Genomic DNA, 14,135 nt, shown 5'->3' with positions numbered 1-14,135 from the left:
AATAAACTGAATTTCACTTGGAGAATCCGGGTATTGATCCCGGTACCTCCCGCATGCAAAGCGGGCCCTCTACCATGTGAGCTTATCCCCCTGTGCAAGACATTCATAAAAAGCCAAATAAGAACAATATTTCACAAAAACAAAAACAGGAAAATACTTGGAGAATCCGGGTATCGATCCCGGTACCTCTCGCATGCTAAGCGAGCGCTCTACCATTTGAGCTAATTCCCCTGATGACGGAGAAGGTGTGTCTTCATTCAATATATTTTTCACAATCACCTGTAGCGGTTTGGGGCATGAACGCTAAGCCTTCCACCTTGATTGACCTTGTAGTGACAGATGGGTTCCTCCAGCCTTCCACCATGATTGTCCTTGTAGTGACAGATGGGTTGCTCCAGCTTTGAGAGAAACTTGTGTGTGTGTAGAATTTGTTTTGTAACACGTTTGAAGTTGGTAGAACTTGACTGAGACAACTGAATGTAACGTCCATATTTGAGCCAAAAATAAACTGAATTTCACTTGGAGAATCCGGGTATCGATCCCGGTACCTCCCGCATGCAAAGCGGGCGCTCTACCATGTTAGCTAATCCCCCTGTGCAAGACATTCATAAAAAGCCAAATAAGAACACTATTTCTCAAAAACAAAAACAGCAAAACACTTGGAGAATCCGGGTATCGATCCCGGTACCTCCCGCATGCAAAGCGAGCGCTCTACCATTTGAGCTAATTCCCCTGATGACGGAGAAGGTGTGTCTTCATTCAATATATTTTTCACAATCACCTGTAGCGGTTTGGGGCATGAACGCTAAGCCTTCCACCTTGATTGACCTTGTAGTGACAGATGGGTTCCTCCAGCCTTCCACCATGATTGTCCTTGTAGTGACAGATGGGTTGCTCCAGCTTTGAGAGAAACTTGTGTGTGTGTAGAATTTGTTTTGTAACACGTTTGAAGTTGGTAGAACTTGACTGAGACAACTGAATGTAACGTCCATATTTGAGCCAAAAATAAACTGAATTTCACTTGGAGAATCCGGGTATCGATCCCGGTACCTCCCGCATGCAAAGCGGGCGCTCTACCATGTTAGCTAATCCCCCTGTGCAAGACATTCATAAAAAGCCAAATAAGAACACTATTTCTCAAAAACAAAAACAGCAAAACACTTGGAGAATCCGGGTATCGATCCCGGTACCTCTCGCATGCTAAGCGAGCGCTCTACCATTTGAGCTAATTCCCCTGATGACGGACTAGGTGTGTCTTCATTCAATATATTTTTCACAATCACCTGTAGCGGTTTGGGGCATGAACGCTAAGCCTTCCACCTTGATTGACCTTGTAGTGACAGATGGGTTGCTCCAGCTTTGAGAGAAACTTGTGTGTGTGTGTAGAATCTGTTTTGTAACACGTTTGAAGTTGGAAGAACTTGACTGAGACAACTGAATGTAACGTCCATATTGGACCCAAAAATAAACTGAATTTCACTTGGAGAATCCGGGTATTGATCCCGGTACCTCCCGCATGCAAAGCGGGCGCTCTACCATGTGAGCTAATCCCCCTGTGCAAGACATTCATAAAAAGCCAAATAAGAACAATATTTCACAAAACCAAAACAGCAAAACACTTGGAGAATCCGGGTATCGATCCCGGTACCTCTCGCATGCTAAGCGAGCGCTCTACCATTTGAGCTAATTCCCCTGATAACGGAGTAGGTGTGTCTTCATTCAATATATTTTTCACAATCACCTGTAGCGGTTTGGGGCATGAACGCTAAGCCTTCCACCTTGATTGACCTTGTAGTGACAGATGGGTTCCTCCAGCCTTCCACCTTGATTGTCCTTGTAGTGACAGATGGGTTGCTCCAGCTTTGAGAGAAACTTGCTTTCACATTTGGAAGTCAGTGTGTTTGTAGAATTTGTTTTGAACATGTAACAAGTTTGAAGTTGGTAGAACTTGACTGAGACAACTGAATGTAACGTCCATATTTGAGCCAAAAATAAACTGAATTTCACTTGGAGAATCCGGGTATTGATCCCGGTACCTCCCGCATGCAAAGCGGGCCCTCTACCATGTGAGCTTATCCCCCTGTGCAAGACATTCATAAAAAGCCAAATAAGAACAATATTTCACAAAAACAAAAACAGGAAAATACTTGGAGAATCCGGGTATCGATCCCGGTACCTCTCGCATGCTAAGCGAGCGCTCTACCATTTGAGCTAATTCCCCTGATGACGGAGAAGGTGTGTCTTCATTCACTGTATTTTTCACAATCACCTGTAGCGGTTTGGGGCACGAACGCTAAGCCTTCCACCTTGATTGACCTTGTAGTGACAGATGGGTTCCTCCAGCCTTCCACCTTGATTGTCCTTGTAGGTACAGATGGGTTGCTCCAGCTTTGAGAGAAACTTGTGTGTGTGTAGAATTTGTTTTGTAACACGTTTGAAGTTGGAAGAACTTGACTGAGACAACTGAATGTAACGTCCATATTTGAGCCAAAAATAAACTGAATTTCACTTGGAGAATCCGGGTATCGATCCCGGTACCTCCCGCATGCAAAGCGGGCGCTCTCCCATGTGAGCTAATCCCCCTGTGGAAGACATTCATAAAAAGCCAAATAAGAACAATATTTCACAAAAACAAAAACAGCAAAACACTTGGAGAATCCGGGTATCGATCCCGGTACCTCTCGCATGCTAAGCGAGCGCTCTACCATTTGAGCTAATTCCCCTGATGACGGAGAAGGTGTGTCTTCATTCAATATATTTTTCACAATCACCTGTAGCGGTTTGGGGCACGAACGCTAAGCCTTCCACCTTGATTGACCTTGTAGTGACAGATGGGTTCCTCCAGCCTTCCACCTTGATTGTCCTTGTAGTGGCAGATGGGTTGCTCCAGCTTTGAGAGAAACTTGCTTTCACATTTGGAAGTCAGTGTGTGTGTAGAATTTGTTTTGAACATGTAACAAGTTTGAAGTTGGTAGAGCTTGACTGAGACAACTGAATGTAACGTCTATATTTGACCCAAAAATAAACTGAATTTCACTTGGAGAATCCGGGTATCGATCCCGGTTCCTCCCGCATGCAAAGCGGGCGCTCTACCATGTGAGCTAATTCCCCTGATGACGGAGTAGGTGTGTCTTCATTCAATATATTTTTCACAATCACCTGTAGCGGTTTGGGGCATGAACGCTAAGCCTTCCACCTTGATGCACCTTGTAGTGACAGATGGGTTCCTCCAGCCTTCCACCATGATTGTCCTTGTAGTGACAGATGGGTTGCTCCAGCTTTGAGAGAAACTTGTGTGTGTGTAGAATTTGTTTTGTAACACGTTTGAAGTTGGTAGAACTTGACTGAGACAACTGAATGTAACGTCCATATTTGAGCCAAAAATAAACTGAATTTCACTTGGAGAATCCGGGTATCGATCCCGGTACCTCCCGCATGCAAAGCGGGCGCTCTACCATGTTAGCTAATACCCCTGTGCAAGACATTCATAAAAAGCCAAATAAGAACACTATTTCTCAAAAACAAAAACAGCAAAACACTTGGAGAATCCGGGTATCGATCCCGGTACCTCTCGCATGCTAAGCGAGCGCTCTACCATTTGAGCTAATTCCCCTGATGACAGAGAAGGTGTGTCTTCATTCAATATATTTTTCACAATCACCTGTAGCGGTTTGGGGCATGAACGCTAAGCCTTCCACCTTGATTGACCTTGTAGTGACAGATGGGTTCCTCCAGCCTTCCACCTTGATTGTCCTTGTAGTGACAGATGGGTTGCTCCAGCTTTGAGAGAAACTTGTGTTTGTGTAGAATTTGTTTTGTAACACGTTTGAAGTTGGTAGAACTTGACTGAGACAACTGAATGTAACGTCCATATTTGAGCCAAAAATAAACTGAATTTCACTTGGAGAATCCGGGTATCGATCCCGGTACCTCCCGCATGCAAAGCGGGCCCTCTACCATGTGAGCTTATCCCCCTGTGCAAGACATTCATAAAAAGCCAAATAAGAACAATATTTCACAAAAACAAAAACAGGAAAATACTTGGAGAATCCGGGTATCGATCCCGGTACCTCTCGCATGCTAAGCGAGCGCTCTACCATTTGAGCTAATTCCCCTGATGACGGAGAAGGTGTGTCTTCATTCACTGTATTTTTCACAATCACCTGTAGCGGTTTGGGGCACGAACGCTAAGCCTTCCACCTTGATTGACCTTGTAGTGACAGATGGGTTCCTCCAGCCTTCCACCTTGATTGTCCTTGTAGGTACAGATGGGTTGCTCCAGCTTTGAGAGAAACTTGTGTGTGTGTAGAATTTGTTTTGTAACACGTTTGAAGTTGGTAGAACTTGACTGAGACAACTGAATGTAACGTCCATATTTGAGCCAAAAATAAACTGAATTTCACTTGGAGAATCCGGGTATCGATCCCGGTACCTCCCGCATGCAAAGCGGGCGCTCTCCCATGTGAGCTAATCCCCCTGTGGAAGACATTCATAAAAAGCCAAATAAGAACAATATTTCACAAAAACAAAAACAGCAAAACACTTGGAGAATCCGGGTATCGATCCCGGTACCTCTCGCATGCTAAGCGAGCGCTCTACCATTTGAGCTAATTCCCCTGATGACGGAGAAGGTGTGTCTTCATTCAATATATTTTTCACAATCACCTGTAGCGGTTTGGGGCACGAACGCTAAGCCTTCCACCTTGATTGACCTTGTAGTGACAGATGGGTTCCTCCAGCCTTCCACCTTGATTGTCCTTGTAGTGACAGATGGGTTGCTCCAGCTTTGAGAGAAACTTGCTTTCACATTTGGAAGTCAGTGTGTGTGTAGAATTTGTTTTGAACATGTAACAAGTTTGAAGTTGGTAGAGCTTGACTGAGACAACTGAATGTAACGTCTATATTTGACCCAAAAATAAACTGAATTTCACTTGGAGAATCCGGGTATCGATCCCGGTTCCTCCCGCATGCAAAGCGGGCGCTCTACCATGTGAGCTAATTCCCCTGATGACGGAGTAGGTGTGTCTTCATTCAATATATTTTTCACAATCACCTGTAGCGGTTTGGGGCATGAACGCTAAGCCTTCCACCTTGATTGACCTTGTAGTGACAGATGGGTTCCTCCAGCCTTCCACCATGATTGTCCTTGTAGTGACAGATGGGTTGCTCCAGCTTTGAGAGAAACTTGTGTGTGTGTAGAATTTGTTTTGTAACACGTTTGAAGTTGGTAGAACTTGACTGAGACAACTGAATGTAACGTCCATATTTGAGCCAAAAATAAACTGAATTTCACTTGGAGAATCCGGGTATCGATCCCGGTACCTCCCGCATGCAAAGCGGGCGCTCTACCATGTTAGCTAATCCCCCTGTGCAAGACATTCATAAAAAGCCAAATAAGAACACTATTTCTCAAAAACAAAAACAGCAAAACACTTGGAGAATCCGGGTATCGATCCCGGTACCTCTCGCATGCTAAGCGAGCGCTCTACCATTTGAGCTAATTCCCCTGATGACAGAGAAGGTGTGTCTTCATTCAATATATTTTTCACAATCACCTGTAGCGGTTTGGGGCATGAACGCTAAGCCTTCCACCTTGATTGACCTTGTAGTGACAGATGGGTTCCTCCAGCCTTCCACCTTGATTGTCCTTGTAGTGACAGATGGGTTGCTCCAGCTTTGAGAGAAACTTGTGTTTGTGTAGAATTTGTTTTGTAACACGTTTGAAGTTGGTAGAACTTGACTGAGACAACTGAATGTAACGTCCATATTTGAGCCAAAAATAAACTGAATTTCACTTGGAGAATCCGGGTATCGATCCCGGTACCTCCCGCATGCAAAGCGGGCGCTCTACCATGTTAGCTAATCCCCCTGTGCAAGACATTCATAAAAAGCCAAATAAGAACACTATTTCTCAAAAACAAAAACAGCAAATCACTTGGAGAATCCGGGTATCGATCCCGGTACCTCTCGCATGCTAAGCGAGCGCTCTACCATTTGAGCTAATTCCCCTGATGACGGAGTAGGTGTGTCTTCATTCAATATATTTTTCACAATCACCTGTAGCGGTTTGGGGCATGAACGCTAAGCCTTCCACCTTGATTGACCTTGTAGTGACAGATGGGTTCCTCCAGCCTTCCACCTTGATTGTCCTTGTAGTGGCAGATGGGTTGCTCCAGCTTTGAGAGAAACTTGCTTTCACATTTGGAAGTCAGTGTGTGTGTAGAATTTGTTTTGAACATGTAACAAGTTTGAAGTTGGTAGAACTTGACTGAGACAACTGAATGTAACGTCCATATTGGACCCAAAAATAAACTGAATTTCACTTGGAGAATCCGGGTATTGATCCCGGTACCTCCCGCATGCAAAGCGGGCCCTCTACCATGTGAGCTTATCCCCCTGTGCAAGACATTCATAAAAAGCCAAATAAGAACAATATTTCACAAAAACAAAAACAGGAAAATACTTGGAGAATCCGGGTATCGATCCCGGTACCTCTCGCATGCTAAGCGAGCGCTCTACCATTTGAGCTAATTCCCCTGATGACGGAGTAGGTGTGTCTTCATTCAATATATTTTTCACAATCACCTGTAGCGGTTTGGGGCACGAACGCTAAGCCTTCCACCTTGATTGACCTTGTAGTGACAGATGGGTTCCTCCAGCCTTCCACCTTGATTGTCCTTGTAGTGGCAGATGGGTTGCTCCAGCTTTGAGAGAAACTTGCTTTCACATTTGGAAGTCAGTGTGTGTGTAGAATTTGTTTTGAACATGTAACAAGTTTGAAGTTGGTAGAGCTTGACTGAGACAACTGAATGTAACGTCCATATTTGACCCAAAAATAAACTGAATTTCACTTGGAGAATCCGGGTATCGATCCCGGTTCCTCCCGCATGCAAAGCGGGCGCTCTACCATGTGAGCTAATTCCCCTGATGACGGAGTAGGTGTGTCTTCATTCAATATATTTTTCACAATCACCTGTAGCGGTTTGGGGCACGAACGCTAAGCCTTCCACCTTGATTGACCTTGTAGTGACAGATGGGTTCCTCCAGCCTTCCACCTTGATTGTCCTTGTAGTGACAGATGGGTTGCTCCAGCTTTGAGAGAAACTTGTGTGTGTGTGTAGAATCTGTTTTGTAACACGTTTGAAGTTGGAAGAACTTGACTGAGACAACTGAATGTAACGTCCATATTGGACCCAAAAGTAAAGTGAATTTCACTTGGAGAATCCGGGTATCGATCCCGGTACCTCCCGCATGCAAAGCGGGCGCTCTACCATGTGAGCTAATCCCCCTGTGCAAGACATTCATAAAAAGCCAAATAAGAACAATATTTCACAAAAACAAAAACAGCAAAACACTTGGAGAATCCGGGTATCGAGTCCGGTACCTCTCGCATGCTAAGCGAGCGCTCTACCATTTGAGCTAATTCCCCTGATGACGGAGAAGGTGTGTCTTCATTCACTTTATTTTTACAATCACCTGTAGCGGTTTGGGGCATGAACGCTAAGCCTTCCACCTTGATTGACCTTGTAGTGACAGATGGGTTCCTCCAGCCTTCCACCTTGATTGTCCTTGTAGTGACAGATGGGTTGCTCCAGCTTTGAGAGAAACTTGCTTTCACATTTGGAAGTCAGTGTGTGTGTAGAATTTGTTTTGTAACACGTTTGAAGTTGGAAGAACTTGACTGAGACAACTGAATGTAACGTTCATATTTGACCCAAAAATAAACTGAATTTCACTTGGAGAATCCGGGTATCGATCCCGGTACCTCCCGCATGCAAAGCGGGCGCTCTACCATGTGAGCTAATCCCCCTGTGCAAGACATTTATAAAAAGCCAAATAAGAACACTATTTCTCAAAAACAAAAACAGCAAAACACTTGGAGAATCCGGGTATCGATCCCGGTACCTCTCGCATGCTAAGCGAGCGCTCTTTTTTTTTTTCTTTTTTTTCTTGATAAAATTTATTCACAGGAATATAATACAAACGCAGACAGTGCTGACACTGCCACCACAAAGATAAAAAGGGTATCACAGAAGTTGGGTGGCAGTGGTTAACATTTTAATTCTAAAGACAGAAATATGAGAAATAGATTTTTACATTTGATTATGTACACACAACTTTGTAATTGATTCATTTTTCAATAATGAACAATCATTCAACTAAAATGACACTTTATGAAAGATTTGAAAAAAGCTTTCATGTGAAATGAAATAGTATAAGTAACTTATAATTGAGCTAATCAAGAGGATGTTTCAAAAGAATGTCATTCCCATCTAACTCGATGAGGTCATTAGACATTATGTATTTTTGAATAAAGACATGCAATCTTTTCATTTTTGTGTAATGATACAAAAGAAATGTGAGATGTCTTTTTACCAAGGATTTGAAAAATGTGTTTATGTGAAAAGAGACTGTACCTAGGCTTATAACAACTCTTCTCTTAAATACTGCCAACCGATAAATTGATAACAGTATATCTAACAATGGTTTTGCCGACACACTTCTCTCAGGAAGAAATCCAAACAATAACCACAGCGAGAATTGTCCAAGAGTGAACCCAGTATCTTGACACACATCAGTGAGGATGTCAACAAATAGTGATTGTAAGAACGATAACTCTTTACAGAAGATGAAGAAGTGCAGAACATCTTCTTTTTCATTTTGACAAACTGGACAAATATCTGTGTCTGTCAAACCAAATTGGCTGAGTCTGTCATATGTGTAAATAATGTTATGGGCAATCTTAAAATCTAGTTGTATACATTCGGCTGATTTGTCATTTTGATACACATTAACCCAAACATCTTTCCAGTTGATGTCAAGAGATATATTATCCCACCAATTCATGGCAACTGGTTTTTTAAAATATTTTGTTCTGAAAATTTCATTACAATATTTCACCGTAAACAGCTGCACTGATACATCTTCGTTCGCTATAGGACAAAGTATTTCTTTACAAGGAGGATTTATGACAGCATCAGACAATATGATCTGTTTCCAATCTGTTGGAAGCGCATATAAAATAACAGCATAACCATTCTTGATTGTGGCCACATCAACATCAGGTATTGTTTCTTGTACAATTTCAACAATACTATCAGGTGACAAAAATTGTGGTATAACTTCATAGCAAATATCTTTTATGCAAGTGATCCCACCGTCAATGAATGATTTAAACAACAAAGTTTTGTTCATATACAAAATTAGAGGGTTGTTGAATAAAGGCTGACACATTATATCCGGTAAAGTGGTAGGTTTGCTTCTCTTACCACCACTGATGTCCTCCCAGGCAAGCAACAACTCAGCATAAAAAGGATTTACATGCAACATATCTTTTTTGTCAAACTTTAAACATAGTATGTTTGATTGTAATCCCATATTTAAATATTTTGAAAAGAAGAAAGACATAGTTGCTTTCCATAATGAGTCTAATTTACAATCTAAGAAAGCTTTTAACAGTTTCAATCTTAAAGCATACTTTTTAAGGCACAAATTGGGTATATTTAAACCACCTTCTGTACATTTGCCCATGCATGTCACAGCTGCTATTTTTGGCTTTTTATTTACCCATAAGAATTTTGAAAACATTTTGGAAAAGGCTACTTCTACCCAGTGTGGCACTGGTAACACTGTAAAAGAGTACCATAATCTAGAGGCAATGAGGATGTTTAAAACCGTGGCTCTGCCCTGCAGTGTGAGTTGACGTTGAATCCATGAATTAAGTAGAGTTTGAATTTTATTTATCTTTTTCGTCCAATTTAGTGTCTCACAAGTGGCCAAGTCAGAGCCAAGATATATCCCCAGAAGTTCAACACAATCTATTTTAACCTTCACGGGAAGACTAATGTTACATTTATTGAACTTGGCTTTACCAAGAAGTAACACCTCCGACTTTTGTAAATTGATCTTGGCTTGAGTTGCTTCGCAATAATATTTAATTGTTTCAAAAGTATTTTCCACTGACTGTGAGTTGCACACTGTAATAGTAGTGTCATCGGCATGTTGATATATTAAAGATGAAACATTGCCAATGTTGATGCCTTGAATATGTGGGTTCTCTTTTATTAACAAATTTAATGGTTCAGAAATAAGCACAAACAGCATGGAACTCATCGGGTCCCCTTGCCTTACTCCACGGGATAGTTTGAAATATGGACTTAAATGTCCATTACACTTGACAGAACTTTTAATGTCTGTATACAAAATTCTAATCCAGGATATAAAATTATTCCCAAAATTGAATTTTTGTAAAATATCCAACAAGTAATTATGTGAAACTCTATCGAAAGCTTTCTCTTGATCTACTTTAATTAAAAATGCATCTTTATCTTCACTATCCACTATATCAACTACATCCCTGACCGAATGTAAATTGTGTGCAATGTCTCTCCCTGGTACACAGCAGGATTGTTCAGGGGAGATAATATCTGACATTACAGACTTGAGTCTAAGCGACAATGTGCGTGATATTAATTTACAGTCAACATTGATCAGTGAAATAGGTCTGTAACATTTTAAATCTCTTTTATCACCTTTATTTTTATAGAATAAGCTGATAATACTGGTTTTCATAGAACGAGATAATTCCTTCTCTTCAAAGATACTCTGTGTAACATGATGGAAAAGAGGACATAAACTCTCCCAAAACTTGAGGAAGAATTCAACAGTTAAACCATCTGGACCTGGTGTCTTGTTATGTTTCATTCCTTTCAGTGCCTCTGTCAACTGTTTTTCAGAAATGGGAAGATCGCATTTAACTTTTTGTTCATCATTAATCGATTTCTGAATCATATTTACAACTACTTGTTCTTTTACTTGATCAAATCCCTCATCTGTATATAACTTGGCATAAAATTATTGTGCTGCGTCTATAATGTCCTCTGTATTCCGTATCGTTGTTCCATCTTCAGTTATAAGTTCTTTGATTGAATTAGCTTGCTGTTTTGACTTTTCTAAATTTAAGAAATAAGAAGTGCATCTGTCAGATTCAAGAGTAAATTGTGCTTTTGATCTCAAGATAGCACCCCTACAGGTGTTGTTGTCATATTCTTCTAATTTATTTTCTAAATCACACAGTTGTGTAGATTGATACCCCGGTGTTGAAGCTAATTTTTGATATTCAATTCTAAGTTTATTTTGAATGTTGTAATAATCATTTTTTGCCAGTCTACTTTTTTTGCTTGAATAAGATTTTGAAAACTTTTAAAATTGATATTTCAAGTTGTCCCACCACATAAGTGGCTCTGATGTAAAAAGTGGACATACTTTTGCTTCCTCAATAATATGACGAATTTTATTATAAAACATACCATCTTCTAACAGCTGATTATTAAAAATCCAAACTCCTGGACCCTTTTCTATGTTACTGAGATCAACCTTCAGTGAAACAATGTTGTGATCGCTCATTTAACAGTATTTGATATAACAATGTATAGCACTATGTAAAAGATGTCTGGATAATAGAAAAAAGTCAATTCTGGATTGTTTTAAAACACCATTTACTGTTTGGGTTCTAGAGAACTCCTTTTTATCATAATTTTTGTGTCTCCATACATCAACCATACAATATTTTTGAATTATGGAAATAAGAGTGTCACTACTTCTTAGATTGAATGTTTTATTGTTAATGCCTTTATCCAAAACAGGATCTACTATATCATTAAAATCTCCCCCTACAAACATATTACTTGGTTCTAACCATCCTTCTAGCTCTTTGTAAAATGTTAACTTTTCTTCTAAACCATTAGGAGCATAAACATTGAGTAAATAATATTTTTTATCATCCACATCAATTTCTGCTTTTAATAGTCTGCCTTCAGAATCGTGTGCTATCATTCTAACTTCATGTTGAAAATTTTCGGATACTAATATAGCTACACCCCTGCGATTTATGTTGGTTGAATTACAAAATAAAATTTTCCCGGCCCACATATGTTGATAGTTTTCAACAAATGTTGTGTCCCAAAACGTTTCCTGTAAGAATGCTATATCAACATGTGAATTGTTTATAAGTGACATCACTTTTTCAAATTTACCAACATCTCTCAAACCATTGACATTCCATGACCATATACTGAACATGATGAGCAATGAGAGATGCATATTATACTTCAACATGTGTTTCATCTATATTTTTTCCCTTTTCGAGATTTAACAACATTCTTTTTACTAGGGGCTCTTCCCCCAACATGTGCCCTAATTACCTCTTCATCAGGCTTGGATATTCTCCATTTCCCTTTCACGCTTCCTGGGGCACCATCCCCACGGTATGGCTGTGAAAGAACATTGTGATTGATCTCATTCGAGGCTGCCATGCCATCATGAACATCTACAACCTCACTATTGTCATGATGTTCACGATTAACTTCCTGTACAATATCTAACAGTGTGTCTGTCACATCATTCACTAAGTGAGCACTACACGGAGATACATGTTTTTTGGCATCAGAACTACATTGGCCAACATGTACACTTCTGTCAATGATTTCAAATAGTAGTTCATTGACAAGATTTTGAGTTTCATTGTTCGAGTCAGTCACAAAATTCGTCACATGTTTATCTTGTGACATTTCCTCGTTGTCTTCCCCGGGGACATCTACAACTGTATCAACCCCTTCTTGATCCTTGTCATCTTCAACTGTTAATTCATTAAGAATAGGCCACCTTGCTAGAGTTGCATCCGTCTCTGTGTCCATGATGCCAACATCAAGGTCATTTTCCTCATCCTTATCATGATCATCATGATTATCATTATCAATGTCATCAGAAGCATCATCATACCCATAGCAATCACAGTCTACCGGCTTCAGTTTACATCTGTGGCATTTTGGAACACGACAGTTGTTTTGAAGATGTCCTTGGTTCCCGCAGTTTCTACATACAATGTTTGGACACATCTTTTTTTCGTGTTGGTCTGAAAGGCAGTGGTAGCACACTTTGATTTGCTCGTTGTGAATAACTCTGAAAAAATCAAAACCTTCATGTGTCCTGAATTTGACGCTATAGGGAAGACTGCGGATCCCTGTTGGAAATTTTACTTGTGTATATCTTGTACCATCTTCCCAATTAGTGCCATGGATTTTCCTCCTGTGGATGGTATCCACTTCAATTATTCCAAACGCATGTAGGAAGTTTCTAATTTCTTCATCTGTGGTATAGCTGGGCAAGTTCATAAATGAAACTACAACTCTGTTATTCACAAGAGGCGAAAGTTTGTATATTTCATGATCAACAACAACAGACTCTCCAAGTGATTTTACTAGCGCATTTTCCGCTAGAGTAATTTCATAATAATTGTTGTTTCTAGGTGTACAGCAGTACACAGTATTGTCTCCCAGTTCTTGCTCTAACACCTTGCAAAGCTCAAATGCTTTAGGGCGAATCTGGTTGTCATAATGAACCCGAACAATGTTTTCTTTTTGATAAACACGATAGCGGCCATTGTTGTTGATGACCTGACTAAGGGGTGGCCTTTGCCCCCCAGCCTGGCGGCTCATGGTTTCTATTTCCTCCAATTACACGTTCAGATGTAATCTTGAAACATATATGAACACACCTTCATAATAACAGTCAAATATTTCCACAAAGGTACACGTACTTACAACAAATAGCAGAGCACTTGCAAATTGCTTCCACGTTGCGCCTCAACAAGGGAGGTAACCTCAAGCGAGCGCTCTACCATGTGAGCTAATTCCCCTGATGACGGACTAGGTGTGTCTTCATTCAATGTATTTTTCACAATCACCTGTAGCGGTTTGGGGCATGAACGCTAAGCCTTCCACCTTCATTAACCTTGTAGTGACAGATGGGTTGCTGCAACCTTCCACCTTGATTGTCCTTGTAGTGACAGATGGGTTGCTCCGGCTTTGAGAGAAACTTGCTTTCACATTTGGAAGTCAGTGTGTGTGTAGAATTTGTTTTGAACATGTAACAAGTTTGAAGTTGGTGGAACTTGACTGAGACAACTGAATGTAACGTCCATATTTGACCCAAAATTAAAGTGAATTTCACTTGGAGAATCCGGGTATCGATCCCGGTACCTCCCGCATGCAAAGCGGGCGCTCTACCATGTGAGCTAATTCCCCTGTGCAAGACATTCATAAAAAGCCAAATAAGAAAATATTTCACAAAAACAA

The 14,135-nt window shown here is 40.6% G+C and overlaps 19 non-coding genes across 19 annotated transcripts; all 19 read right to left on the bottom strand.

Annotated features, from left to right (window-relative positions):
• Positions 1 to 158: 158 nt before the first annotated feature.
• On the bottom strand, positions 159 to 231 carry Trnaa-agc. The gene has a single exon. It is a non-coding gene; the product is annotated as a tRNA-Ala (tRNA).
• A 429-nt stretch (positions 232 to 660) lies between these two features.
• Trnaa-ugc lies at positions 661 to 733 on the bottom strand. The gene has a single exon. It is a non-coding gene; the product is annotated as a tRNA-Ala (tRNA).
• Positions 734 to 1,162: 429 nt separating this feature from the next.
• Trnaa-agc lies at positions 1,163 to 1,235 on the bottom strand. The gene has a single exon. It is a non-coding gene; the product is annotated as a tRNA-Ala (tRNA).
• Positions 1,236 to 1,481: 246 nt separating this feature from the next.
• Trnaa-ugc lies at positions 1,482 to 1,554 on the bottom strand. Its single transcript has one exon. It is a non-coding gene; the product is annotated as a tRNA-Ala (tRNA).
• A 66-nt stretch (positions 1,555 to 1,620) lies between these two features.
• Positions 1,621 to 1,693, bottom strand: Trnaa-agc. The gene has a single exon. It is a non-coding gene; the product is annotated as a tRNA-Ala (tRNA).
• Positions 1,694 to 2,148: 455 nt separating this feature from the next.
• Trnaa-agc lies at positions 2,149 to 2,221 on the bottom strand. Its single transcript has one exon. It is a non-coding gene; the product is annotated as a tRNA-Ala (tRNA).
• A 429-nt stretch (positions 2,222 to 2,650) lies between these two features.
• On the bottom strand, positions 2,651 to 2,723 carry Trnaa-agc. Its single transcript has one exon. It is a non-coding gene; the product is annotated as a tRNA-Ala (tRNA).
• Positions 2,724 to 3,038: 315 nt separating this feature from the next.
• On the bottom strand, positions 3,039 to 3,111 carry Trnaa-ugc. The gene has a single exon. It is a non-coding gene; the product is annotated as a tRNA-Ala (tRNA).
• A 429-nt stretch (positions 3,112 to 3,540) lies between these two features.
• On the bottom strand, positions 3,541 to 3,613 carry Trnaa-agc. The gene has a single exon. It is a non-coding gene; the product is annotated as a tRNA-Ala (tRNA).
• A 429-nt stretch (positions 3,614 to 4,042) lies between these two features.
• Trnaa-agc lies at positions 4,043 to 4,115 on the bottom strand. Its single transcript has one exon. It is a non-coding gene; the product is annotated as a tRNA-Ala (tRNA).
• A 429-nt stretch (positions 4,116 to 4,544) lies between these two features.
• Positions 4,545 to 4,617, bottom strand: Trnaa-agc. The gene has a single exon. It is a non-coding gene; the product is annotated as a tRNA-Ala (tRNA).
• Positions 4,618 to 4,932: 315 nt separating this feature from the next.
• Trnaa-ugc lies at positions 4,933 to 5,005 on the bottom strand. Its single transcript has one exon. It is a non-coding gene; the product is annotated as a tRNA-Ala (tRNA).
• A 429-nt stretch (positions 5,006 to 5,434) lies between these two features.
• On the bottom strand, positions 5,435 to 5,507 carry Trnaa-agc. Its single transcript has one exon. It is a non-coding gene; the product is annotated as a tRNA-Ala (tRNA).
• A 429-nt stretch (positions 5,508 to 5,936) lies between these two features.
• Trnaa-agc lies at positions 5,937 to 6,009 on the bottom strand. The gene has a single exon. It is a non-coding gene; the product is annotated as a tRNA-Ala (tRNA).
• A 455-nt stretch (positions 6,010 to 6,464) lies between these two features.
• On the bottom strand, positions 6,465 to 6,537 carry Trnaa-agc. The gene has a single exon. It is a non-coding gene; the product is annotated as a tRNA-Ala (tRNA).
• Positions 6,538 to 6,852: 315 nt separating this feature from the next.
• On the bottom strand, positions 6,853 to 6,925 carry Trnaa-ugc. The gene has a single exon. It is a non-coding gene; the product is annotated as a tRNA-Ala (tRNA).
• Positions 6,926 to 7,216: 291 nt separating this feature from the next.
• On the bottom strand, positions 7,217 to 7,289 carry Trnaa-ugc. The gene has a single exon. It is a non-coding gene; the product is annotated as a tRNA-Ala (tRNA).
• A 448-nt stretch (positions 7,290 to 7,737) lies between these two features.
• Positions 7,738 to 7,810, bottom strand: Trnaa-ugc. The gene has a single exon. It is a non-coding gene; the product is annotated as a tRNA-Ala (tRNA).
• A 6,201-nt stretch (positions 7,811 to 14,011) lies between these two features.
• On the bottom strand, positions 14,012 to 14,084 carry Trnaa-ugc. The gene has a single exon. It is a non-coding gene; the product is annotated as a tRNA-Ala (tRNA).
• Between the last annotated feature and the right edge of the window lie 51 nt (positions 14,085 to 14,135).

The sequence above is a fragment of the Haliotis rufescens genome, unplaced genomic scaffold, assembly GCF_023055435.1.
Source record: "Haliotis rufescens isolate VD_foot unplaced genomic scaffold, xgHalRufe1.0.p SCAF_144, whole genome shotgun sequence".
NCBI lineage: Eukaryota > Metazoa > Mollusca > Gastropoda > Lepetellida > Haliotidae > Haliotis > Haliotis rufescens.
This window is presented reverse-complemented; position numbering and strand designations above follow the sequence as displayed.